The sequence below is a fragment of the Psammomys obesus genome, unplaced genomic scaffold, assembly GCF_907164565.1.
Source record: "Psammomys obesus unplaced genomic scaffold, mPsaObe1.curated_primary_1811, whole genome shotgun sequence".
Lineage (NCBI taxonomy): Eukaryota > Metazoa > Chordata > Mammalia > Rodentia > Muridae > Psammomys > Psammomys obesus.
The window spans coordinates 47796271-47808304 of NW_026585644.1; the positions used below are offsets into that span (position 1 = coordinate 47796271).

Consider the following 12034-nt stretch of genomic DNA (forward strand, 5'->3'; position numbering starts at 1 on the left):
TTATACTATTGGGAATGCCTAGGAACATATGCGATAAGGTGAATAAATTCCGTAGGCTTTTTAAAAAGCTGAGTAGACTAATGTTATTTCAACCAGGAACAATATAATGAGAGGACATTTGCTTCTGTATACAGGAGAATCTATGACTTGTCACTATATAGTTTTATTTTTATTTTCTTTTTCAAATAACTGGAAAAGTTTTCACATTTGTATAGCTGTTTCTACCAAATGTTGAAAAAATTCTAGCAAACAACCAATTATAGCACATCTTTTTTTAAAGCTTTCAGTATAAATTAGAACATAAAAAATACTGAGTATTAATAAAAGTTTGAGAATAGTTCCAAACTTTTCAAAAAGAAAAGGACTAGCACAACAACCTAAGCCATCACATTACAGAGCCTGTCTACACTCTTGTGTCACTGGTGGAATCTTATATAATGCAGCCAGCGCTCCTGACCCTACAGTCTATGAACAGCTCAGTAGATAAATCTCAGTAAGCCTCCACATCAAACAGACTGGAAGAAATCAAAAGAGCGCTGAGCTAAGCCAGACTAGGCTGATATTTTGGTTTATTGGTTAACTGTTATGCTTGGAAAGGCAAAAAGCTTAATTGTGAGGCTTGAGGTATATGTTAAAAGTATTGGTCTTTAGTAGAAATACTGATCATAGCATCTGTCACTAGTTAAAATAAGTGGAAATCTTTATGCAGGATTTTTTTGTTTACACTTTAAATAAAGGAAAACAGCCTGTCGCACGGTGACGAAACAGGAGTCACCGTTCCAGCTTTTGAGAATGCTTGGAAACCCCAGGTGTGAGTAAGGGAGTGACGGTGCTGTTAATCCAAGTCACATGACAATTACAGGGGTGAGGATCTGCTTTCATTTACAGCAGTTTGCCTTATTATTAAGCATAGGTTTCTCACAAATATTAATGAATACAACCCTGTACGGAAAAACAAAATCTGGTATAATGTGGATCTTTTTAGGAGTTTCTACTAAGTAACATACTCCACTTGGCTGAACAAGCAACAACTCACCATGGGAAAAAGTTCTGGTAATGTCAGTAAAGGTCCTCAGCATCTACACAGCATACTGGGACTCACACAAAACCCACAATGCATTACCCTTGTTGTTTTTTCTTTGAGATACAAAATTAATTTGCAGGAGACCATATACCATGTGTAAGGTATAAAAGGAGGAGTCATACTGTAGATGTGGCTCAGTCAGCGACATGCTGTCCAACTATCTGGGAGGCCCTGGGACCAATCCCCAGTACTGCATAAACTAGAGTGCTGGCAGGCAGGCCTGCAACCTATGTACTCTAGAGATGGAAGCAAGGAGAGCAAAAGTTCAAAGTTGCGCTTGGCCTCAACCAGTTCCTGGCCAACCCAGGCTACATGATATCCTATCTCAAAATGTCAACAACAGCAAAAAAAGAGGAGTACTGAAGCAGAGAAGAACAAATACTGAGACAGTGGGTTTATTCATGCAATTAATTTAAAAATTAAGCACCATCTCTCTCTTTCATCCCCCAAAACAAAAACAAAAACAAACCAATAAGGCAAAAAAGTGCCAAAACAAAACAGAACCACCCCCCTTGCACACAAACACAAACAAATAAAGAGAAAAAAGAAAACCATGGAAAAAAGAACCATGGAATCCATTTTGTATTGGCTAACTACTTCTTAGCATGGCACCTGTCCTGGAGTGTGGTTGATATACCCACTGACACTCCACTGAAAAACCTGATTTTTCCTTTGTCTGTAGGTATCAAATGCAAACAGCTTCTTGATTAAGGGTGGGACCCTGTGTCTACTTCCCAGCTCTCAGTGCTGGGACCCAAAGCAGTGCAGGTTGTAAAGAGAAAACAAGGACAACAAAAGCACACACAGACACGAGAATGAGAACTCCTGTACCCCAAGCACCAACACAGGGCTCTTCACAAGCCCCATCACTTTATTCCTCAAAGACACAACAGAGTCAGACTGTACTGCCCCCATTTCCTGAGAATGCTGAGATGAGGAAACCAGGTCACTACTAACAAGTGATGAAGTTCATCTAGATTCATCTGTCTCAACATACCTCTCCTGTACTGTTCCTGCTACAAAAGGCAGATTCAGACCAAGTGATGGGGAACAAGGAGCATGGGACCCAAGCCAGGCATACCACTGTCAGGTCAGGTAGGACTATCCAGAGATTATATACACTGGAGCTGAATCTGAAGGATGGAAAGTATAACTTGAGAAAAAAAATAGGGGTAGGAAAAAGAAAAAAACAAAACCTCCACAAAAGCTGGGAGGGGGGGTGTCTCAAAGGAAAAGTATAACATAGTCAAAGGAATAAAGACAGATCAGCTTGATTAGAGTCTATGTATTTGTTGGGTGGGAGACAGCAGCCCAAGAGTCTAATAAATATTTGTGGGTTTGAATAATAGGAAATAAGGTGAAAAGGTCAGGTGCAAATTATAGCACTCCTGAAAACAAAGCTGAAGAAAATACAATTAACCAACAAATAATGTGGGCAAATGTTCAACCTCCCTACTAATAAAAGCAATGGAAATTAAAACAACATGGTTATTTCCCCCCCACATTCCCTTACACATGCAGTACAAAAAAATAATTATAGTCACTACTGGGAAGATTATACATGCTGGTAAATTTGTAAATTGATACACTTATTTAAAAGAGGCTTGGTTATCGGTTTCATGAAATGTTTTTATTATTTAACCTAGTATTCCCATTTCTGATAGTTTTCTCCAAAGAAAGAATCCCAAAAAACATAAGCAAAGAAAATTCAGAGGAATATTCCATGTACCATTTTTTCATAATGTGGAAAAATTAGATGGGCTATAAATGTTCAATGAACGATACGCAGCTGGCTTACACAAAATGAAAATAGCCTTTAAAAGCAGCTGGAGGGGGAGCAGGGAGACAGACATAAACCTTAGAGGTGTAGCAAAAGAGAACTAAAGAAATGACAGTTCCTGCAGGAAGATTACATAAATGGTTTTCAAGATAAATTTTTTAGAAAAGAATCTGACAATCACAAACAGAATCCAAAGGCAAGTAGTATGCAGGGTCTTAGAAACTACACACAGTTAATATGAGCTAAAGAAAGGTGATATATATATATATATATACAGTTATATATATATCAATATATATACAGTTATATATATATCAATATATATAAATATATATATCAACACTTATATATATATCAACAATATATATATATATCAACACTTTATATATACTACTATGCTGAATCGGTATTTTAAAGCTAGGAGGAAAGATATACTTAAAATAGAATTACGTGCACAGTACGGTAGTGCAAGCCTGTAATCTCTGAACTCAGAAGGGGAAGTCAAGAGCATCAAGATTCAAGGTTTGCTCCTTGGGAAGTTTAAAGCCAGCCTAGGCTACACAGAAGCAACAAGAAGAAAATAGTGATAGAATTAAAAACTGTAACTTGTTCATCATGAAGAATTTACTTCATCACTTATGAAAAAGTACTGTACATGATGATACTGGTGAAAAACGCGTTCAAAGCTGGCAAGATGGCCAGGGTTAACAGCCCTCTGCCATGCACACCTGACATCCTGAGTTTCTTTCTCAGTATTCAAATGGAGAGAACCAACCCCTCCAAATTTTCAGGGAACAAAGAACCCTGTTAACCTCATTCATTGTTCCCCGAGACAGCATGCGGATACTGACAATTACAGACAGTCTCTGGTTATAAGGAACACAGGGAAGCAGTCCAGCTGCAGAGAGCTCACCTTGCATGCACCACACCATGGCTTTGATCCACAGCCTCCACTCCTCACCTCCCCTTAAAAAGGGGACATATCAAAACTCACCTGTCCCTCTAAAAAGTAGCAAAATCTCTTAAGGGTAGGCTGAGCACCAAGTACATCTTACACACACAGGCTACAGCATATGGATCATAGGAATACGTATGAAGCATTAGATGCTTGCCCCTTGGATTATTCTAGAACAAGAAAATAACTTGCTTCCTGATTAGCGACCATCTCCTCATTCTTAAAACTACCTTCATTTCATAGCAATAATTATCTCTTTCTTAATTACTTTACCTAGGGTTTTGTTTGGGTTTGTTTCATTGCAAGCACATTTTATGTCCTCCACATTTTATGCTCTGGTATATTTCCTTAGGCCTAGTACTAAGCTCAGCATACAACTGATGCTTCTTTGCACATATTCACCAATGGTATTAGACCATGTGCAAAAACATACTCCAGATTAAGACAAATTGGTATTGTGACTTTTAAACATTTATAATGAATAACATTACATACACACAAGGCTCTGAAAAATCATTAAATCTCAATTTAATGAGAATAGGAAAAAAAGAAGTTTTCAGAGAAAGGAACCTCACAGAAAATGCAATGGATTCTACAGAATTCAATTTTCCTGGGCAAGTCAACCAGCTTGGCAGTAGTATATAAGGGCAGTTGTGAAGGCAGCCAAGAATAAAAGCAGAAAGAATAAAAACATTTTTAAAAAGATCGGTCATTTTTAAGTGGCTTTTTTAATGTAGAAAGGCTATATAACAAGTGAGAAACAGTTCTCAGGGACATTCACATTGTTTTGTGTTATATATGGTATACTTCAGGCACCCCACAGAAATAATTCCTTCAATACAGAACCATTTTATTTTTATAATGATAAAAAGTCAAACCAAACTGTGATGGTTAGTGTTAACTGCCAACTTGACGGGATCTAGAATCATTGAGGGGCCAGGCCAAGCCTCTGAGCATATCTGTGCAGGGATTATCTTGACTGGCCTGGAAGACCCACCTTAACTGTGCCAGGCTAGTGCCTGGCGACACCCTGAGCTATATTAATGAAGAAGGGAGACTGAGCAGCAGCACAGCTTCATCCTCTCTGTCATCACCAGCTGCATCAGGCTCCAGCTACCTTGACAGTCCTGCCATGATGGACTGCACTATACCTTCCACTGGGAACTAAAACAAATCCTTTCTCCCTTAAGTTGCTTTTGTCACAGCAACAGAAAAAGACACTAAGACACTAACCTACTGGTAAACGATCAAAATGAGCAAAAAAATTCTGTTATTTCTCTGAAGTGTTGACACTTTAGAAAAAGTTAAATTTAAGCATAAAGGAGATACAGACGATGGCCTACACTGGGTTTTTGTTTTGGTGAAAGTGGGCCATTTTCTACCTATAGAGACCAGTGACACTGTATGTTTTTATGTTATTTCATTTCCAAATACAAGTCTGGGAGACAGTTCTAATAGTGCTCTATACTCACTCCCTACACTAGCAGGATATAGAAGCTGATAAAGAATAACAGTACACTCACAAGGAAAAGATAGAGAAAGAAGAATGTTTGAAGGATGTAAGCTTAAAGACTGAAAAAGTGTTCTACTGGAGGTACATTTGTACAACGGAACTGAAATGAGGAAACAAGGATTCGGGCATGCAAACTGACCCTATGAGGAGAGCAAAATCCAGAGTACTTACATACCTTCCTACCTGTTGGAGTCAGCTTAGGAATCAGTCTTAGGTGGGTTATACTATCCCTCTACTTTTCCTCAAATTCAGATCATATTTTATAAATGTCTGAACCCCCTTCAGTACTCAAAGCCTTGAATGAATAATGAAGGGAAAAATACTGGATCATTGGACACCAATTCCATAGAAATGGTACCACACGGGCACATAATGGACTCAACTGAATAAAGGGCAGAGGTGACAACTCCATGCCTCTGAGTCTGCTCAGAACCTCAGCAGTCATAGAAAGAAACCAACAAATATGAAGCTGGCACAGAATTGAGGTCACAAAGGGAAATTCTAGCCCTCCAAGACTTAGCAGCTAGGTCAGACCCTATCCAGTGTGGCCAGTCTACCCCATCTTCTGTAAGCCAGGCTGGTGTGCTCTGAGCAAGACAGCTTGGTGCTCCACTTCTATAGAAGTAGTTTGTACAGAACAAACATTTAAGCATTTACAGAACAAAAAAGAAAAACTTGGCTGACAGAGAAAGAGATTATTCAGGACAACTGGCCTAATTTGAGCTGAGAGGCAAAAAAAAGTCAGAATAAAATATCACATTCAATTTAAACACAATGGAGATTTGGGACCCAGAAATAAAAATAAATCAGGTACCAATTCCAATAAACTTTATGTTATTTGACCTTAAACAGTTTCACCTTCCAACAAGAAAATGAACATTGTAACAAATGGGTGAAATTCCAAAGTGAATCAGTTTCTATTTAACTTATATCAGATCAACAATTAGCCTCCTTTCTTTTCTATTTCTACACTAAGATATCGTGAGCTAGGGAACTTCTAAGAGAAGCAGTTTATTGGAGACTTACAGAGGGTAAGTCCATGTCTCTCACTGTGGGGACCATGGCGGTTAAGCATGCAGGCAGGCATGGCACTGGAGCAGTAGCTGAGAGCTTACATCCTGATCCACAAGCACGAGGTAGAGAAAAGGCTAACTAAAAACAGTGGGGGCAAAGCCCATCTCCAGTGACACACCTACAATAATGCCACACCTCCTTATCCTTCTCAAACAGTTGCACGAACTGGGGATTAAGCATTAAAATATATGATCGTATGGAGGCCTTTCTCCTTCAAACCACTATAGCTATGATGTCGGGAGATATTTCATTTTGCAGAATAGCATTTTCAGTTTCAGAAAGTGATTGCATTATAGTCAGAATCTTTATTTTAATGTTCCCCCAAAACATCGTTCATCTGAAAAGATGTACACTTTGCTTCTGGAAGTTAAACATAGGACAGATGTAGTTTGTCTCTCAAAGGTACATATTCTGGAACTTTGGCCTTCAACATAACAGTTCAGACGTGATGGAACCAGTAAGAAAAAAAATAATTAGGTTACAGGTAGATTCCAGAGTCATGAATGGACTATGCTATCCTGAGGGATGAATCACATCTCATCAGAACAGGTTATTATACAGCAAGGCTGTCCATATATTTGGCTCTGCTATATGTGGTTGTTTCCCATTCTGTTTCTCTGCCATGTTGTAAACAGAGCCAGAGCGACATCTCCAGGATGCCAGGACTTTATTATTTTGGCAATTTGCAGTCAACAGAATAAGCCAAACTTTATGTATTACCTAGCCTTAGCTAGGTAATACATAGAGCAGCACAAAATGGACTAAGACTAGGTGACACTGTTCTTGAATAAACCTGATGACAAAAAGATGTACATATAAAATTATAGTAACTATGAGAACAGTAGCACCACTTCCTATCTTTTTATAATTATATGTTGAACATCTAAAGGGAAATAAACTTTCTTATAGGCTAAAACAAAATACTGCACATATTATCGTCTAATATTAAAGTCCCTATTCTTTTTTTCCTTGTTTGACAGGGTCTCACTATGTAGCCTTGGCTGTCCTGGAACTCACTATGTAGACCAGGCTGGCCTCAAACTCACAGAGATCCACCTGCCTTTGCCTCCTGAGTACTGGGATTAAAGGCGTGTGCCATCACACCAGGCATCACTATTCTTTATAAAGACATTTTCAAAGCTTTTGAGATGACATAGATTCTAGACCCTTGAAGAATGTAGCAACTGACATCATGAATTGCTTAATAAACATTCATTCTCCCACCTCATCATTTCTATTAATGGAACTTAACTTTGGTTGGAAAGTGATCCTTCTCAGAGCAGTTATATGCTTCACAGAAGGACCCAAAACCTATCTCTTTCTTCCAAAGCTGGTCACAACTGTTCCCTGTCCCCTATCTTCTAACTCTTCTCTGTCTCTCTGTCTCTGTCTCTGTCTCTCTCTCTCTCTCTCACACACACACACACACACACACACACACACACAGTCTGGTGGATTAGGCCCTTGGCTTCCTGATTGTTTACCAACTATACTCTTAGAACTATTGTCCATACCAAAAATCAAGACTTTGGGAAAATGGTATGGCTCGCCTTCTAATAAAATGGTTGAAGATTCTACTATAAAACATGAAGCTCTTTCTCTCAGACACATTTTAATTTCTGTAGAATTTTATAGAATTTTTTAACATCTACAATTGTGAAATGTTCACACATTCATACTAAGCTGGCTGGACTTGCAATTCTTCAGTTCCACCAACCAGTGTCAGAGAATTTACTTATTTCTCAATGATTCTGAAAAAAAAGAAAAAAAAGGAAAGAGGATTTTTGTCATGGAATCCTCTGATACAGAAGTTTCTGTACAATTCCTACTGCTGTGAAAACTCAAACAAACCTTGATATGTTTACTCAGAAGCCAAATAACCTATCTAGAACAGGTGACCAACCGATCCTTATTCTAGATATGATGAAAACAGAGCATGCTCTTTCTGTCTGTCCCACGCTGTTTTGTCATCAGTCCTCAGACATATACAATGTTGTTTCCAACCTTCACCCATGTAATATACCATATATTACCAAAAGCAATACTCCCCTCTTCTCTGCATATCCAAACCCCAGCCCTTCTTTCAAGTCAAGAATAAAACTGAACTGCCACTTGGGATGATGACCTCTTCCTCCTCTGGCCCCTTGTGCCTGACAGTTAGTACAAGAAAGTCTGATAATCGGATTTATTGGACAAGTTCAAAGTTGGTCTTATCTCTCTCACTAAACAATAAAATCCTGGAAATCCACGACCATGTCATGATCTACTTTTGGACACACTAGAGTGCCAAGGGCCATAGTAAGTATTCAATGAAAATTTTTATTAACTAACATTTTAAAAATTCAGCATGTAACAACATAGTTTGAAATTCAGTAATTAAAAAAAAAAAGAAAGAAATGCCAAGAATTTCAAACTATTCAGTCCCAGAATTAATAGTTTCAGAGACCAAGTTTTGAATGAAAAAGGAATACTTTGCATGCTCTAACAAAGCTGCTCCCTCAGTCTTTAACCTCTTTAACTTCATCTTCTCATCTGGAAAATAGCTCTGTGGTATTTCTCCACAGGCAGTGAATGGACAACAAGTACTGCTTATAAACCTCCTGATAAATGAAGAGTTTATCTCATAGTCCTGGAAGCAACCCCACATCTTAAATTATGCAATCTTGGTATTACATTATATTAGTCTGGCTCATATAAAATTTAAGCTACAAAAATACCAAAGCTAAGAAAAAATATTTACTCATGCTTTTCTAAGATACAGAAAGAGAATGCATGCATTGCCAAAATTCCATAGAACATGCTCAAGCGAAAACAACAATGCCTTAGTTATTAAACAAGGTAATGGCCTGAAGCAGTAATTCAGAACAAAGATAACCTGATCCACTCAAGAGTCAATATTTAAGAACAGAATGACTAACTCCCACTTCAAGTTCATGAATATATAACTTTTCAATAATTTTTTCTTTAAAATTTTTATTTGTGGTTTTCTTATCTAAAATTCCTGAACCCAAGAATGAACAGAAACTTGAAACACAGAGCCAAAGGGCCAGTATAGACTTAAACCTGGTTGCAAGAATCACTCACTGACAGCAACACAGAATGTGGACTTCTATTTCTCAGTCTTTAAAGATGCTCGCTTACCTTTTCTGGCTAAAAAATGAAACTGAATGGCCTACAAATATCTGGGGGAAATGAAGGGATGACATCTCTAATCATATCAAAACATGGGGATCTTGATTTTAAATCATTGTTTAAAATTCTATGACAAGCAGAGTGTCTCTTTATAAGAATAAAATTCGAATAAGAATTGCTTAAGAATTACTGCATACAATTTTGTACTATTGTTACTATTAGAAAAATCCGCAATTTAAAAAATGTTCTAGTCAAGCTAATGTGAGCTAAAAATAACCTCTAAATTTTATTACCAGTGCTACTTGTGATCTTGAGAAAATCTTTTCTGTACCTCAATTTTCACATCTGTAAAGTGTGAAAAGAAGTGATTACTTCTTAGGTTCTTAGCATAAAATCAAGTAATGATTATTACAATTAGCCTGATTTTAATTAAAGACATGAATGAAAAACATAAGCATGGACTCTGAAAAAGATTAGTTAAGTTTAAAAGAAATCATACTATAGGAAAGAATTTTATAAGCCCCCAAATTCTCATCTGACAGCACCAAAATATTATCAAACATAAAAGTTTTATAGAGTTAACTGTAAAATTGGCAAGTGTGGAGTTCAGGGTCACCTCTGTAGTCAGTCTTTCCTTCTGCCTTCACTGTGAGTTCAAGGGATCGAATTTAGGTTTTTCAGGCTTATGTGACACATGCCTTTACCTGCTATGGCAACTCTCTCTCCTTTCTCCTCAATTTTTTTAGACAAGATGTCTTAAAACCAAGGCTAGCTTTTAACTTTAAAAAAAAAAAAAAAACTTGAGCTTCCAATCTTCCTGTCTCTGCCTCCCAAGTGCTGGGACTTGGGATAACCACCTAGGATTTCTGTGGCCCTGGAGCCTGAGCCCAGGGCTCTATGCATGCTACACAAGCCTTCTACCAACTGAGCTCCATCTTTAGCTCAGGCATTGAGTATTTCTGATCCCTCTTTACATTCCAGTACCTGGCCCAAAGTAAGAACACACAAATGCTTATTTAGTGGAGAAAATGAGGATTCTTTTGGTCTAAAGATGTTGATATAATCCTGGCCACTGTCAAAGAAAATTCTGTTCTCAGTTTGGTCACTAAGTGCTTGCTACAAGTTACTACTCTGTTCAAGTAAGCTCTTCTCGGTTCTGATGGTTACACTCTGAAAACCACAAAAGCCCACCTACCCTATAGCTCCCAATGTTAGTTTTCAGAATCCAATTCTTTCCTCAACAATGGAGTGGGTAACCACAGAAACTTGTGGAATCTGTTTTCCTAGAAAACATGAGAAACAGAAATGCAGTTCTGTCTGGAAACTGCTCCACCATCTTCCTGTAAGTGGGGAGCCAGGCTGAACAAGACACCCTTTGAAAACGCTGGCATACCTGTGCTACCAAGATAGTAAGAAAAATGACTTAAATTCTTCTGGCACTTATACCTTACAAAGTAAAGTCATTTAACATCTCCAGAATAGTCACTGGAGCTTATTTTACTTGGATCTAATAATGCTTTTGCAGACACCTTTTCTTTCTAAATTGTACAAAAATCATCCTAATAAGACAAAATAAAGACTGCACATAGCAATAGAAGATCAAAAAAAAAAATTTTTTTTAGATTGACTTTCTCTCAAGTACTCATCCACTATGCCTTTTTAAGAAACTTTCCCCTCAAATATTACACTCGGTTTTCCCATGTACGAGTATCTACACAATTCACTACCTGTATCATATCGTAGTATAGTATTTCCTATTTCACCTGATTCACAAGTATCAAACTTTGTCTCCCCCGTTGAACTGTAAGCTCCTTGATTATGGGCCCTGTTTCATACCTTCAAGTTCTCCTCTCCCATGTTAACACTGTGGGTTCACAGTAGGTCTTGCCATGAGCTCAATGCTAAAACAGGAAAGTGCAAAAAGCTATTCTAATTCACTCTCTTACTCTGCACTGAGCACATGAATGCCATGTGGTCAAAAAAACAAAGCTTTTCAGTCTGTTCTCTATTGAAATTGGTCATAAAACTCAAACCAGCCTACTTAAAGGTTAATTGACATAGGGATTAAATTAAGAAAAAGACCTAGACTTACAGACCACATATAGTTTGCTTCTGCTGTAAGAATGGGGAGCCATGGACTGCCTCCATGGAGATGGGGCTGTTTTAGAAAGCACAGCACAGCCAGCCTGTGGAACACAGAACTCTGAGAGAACCAGGCAGCCAGACCAAATTAATACATTTGTTAGATAACAAGAAACTCAGAAAAAGAGTTTCAGAAAAACTTCATACAATAATATTATTTAAGAACACACAAATAAGGGGCTGGAGAGATGGCTCAGTGATTTAGGGTATCAGCTGCTCTTCCAGACAAACTATTCCATTACCAGTACCCACAAGGAAGCCAACAACCATCAGTTCAGTTCTAAAGGACCTGACGCCCTCTTCTGGCCTCAGTGGGTACTGCATGCACACGTTGCAGACACATGCAGGCAAAAT

At 38.0% G+C, this 12034-nt stretch overlaps 1 protein-coding gene and 1 pseudogene across 1 annotated transcript in view; both read right to left on the reverse strand.

Annotated features, from left to right (window-relative positions):
- LOC129687143 (ATP synthase F(0) complex subunit B1, mitochondrial-like) overlaps positions 1-6394 on the reverse strand; it is a 29422-nt pseudogene extending 23028 nt beyond the window's left edge.
- Thada (THADA armadillo repeat containing) overlaps positions 1-12034 on the reverse strand; it is a 296591-nt gene that overhangs the window by 202912 nt on the left and 81645 nt on the right. The gene's annotated exons all lie outside the window — the stretch shown is intronic.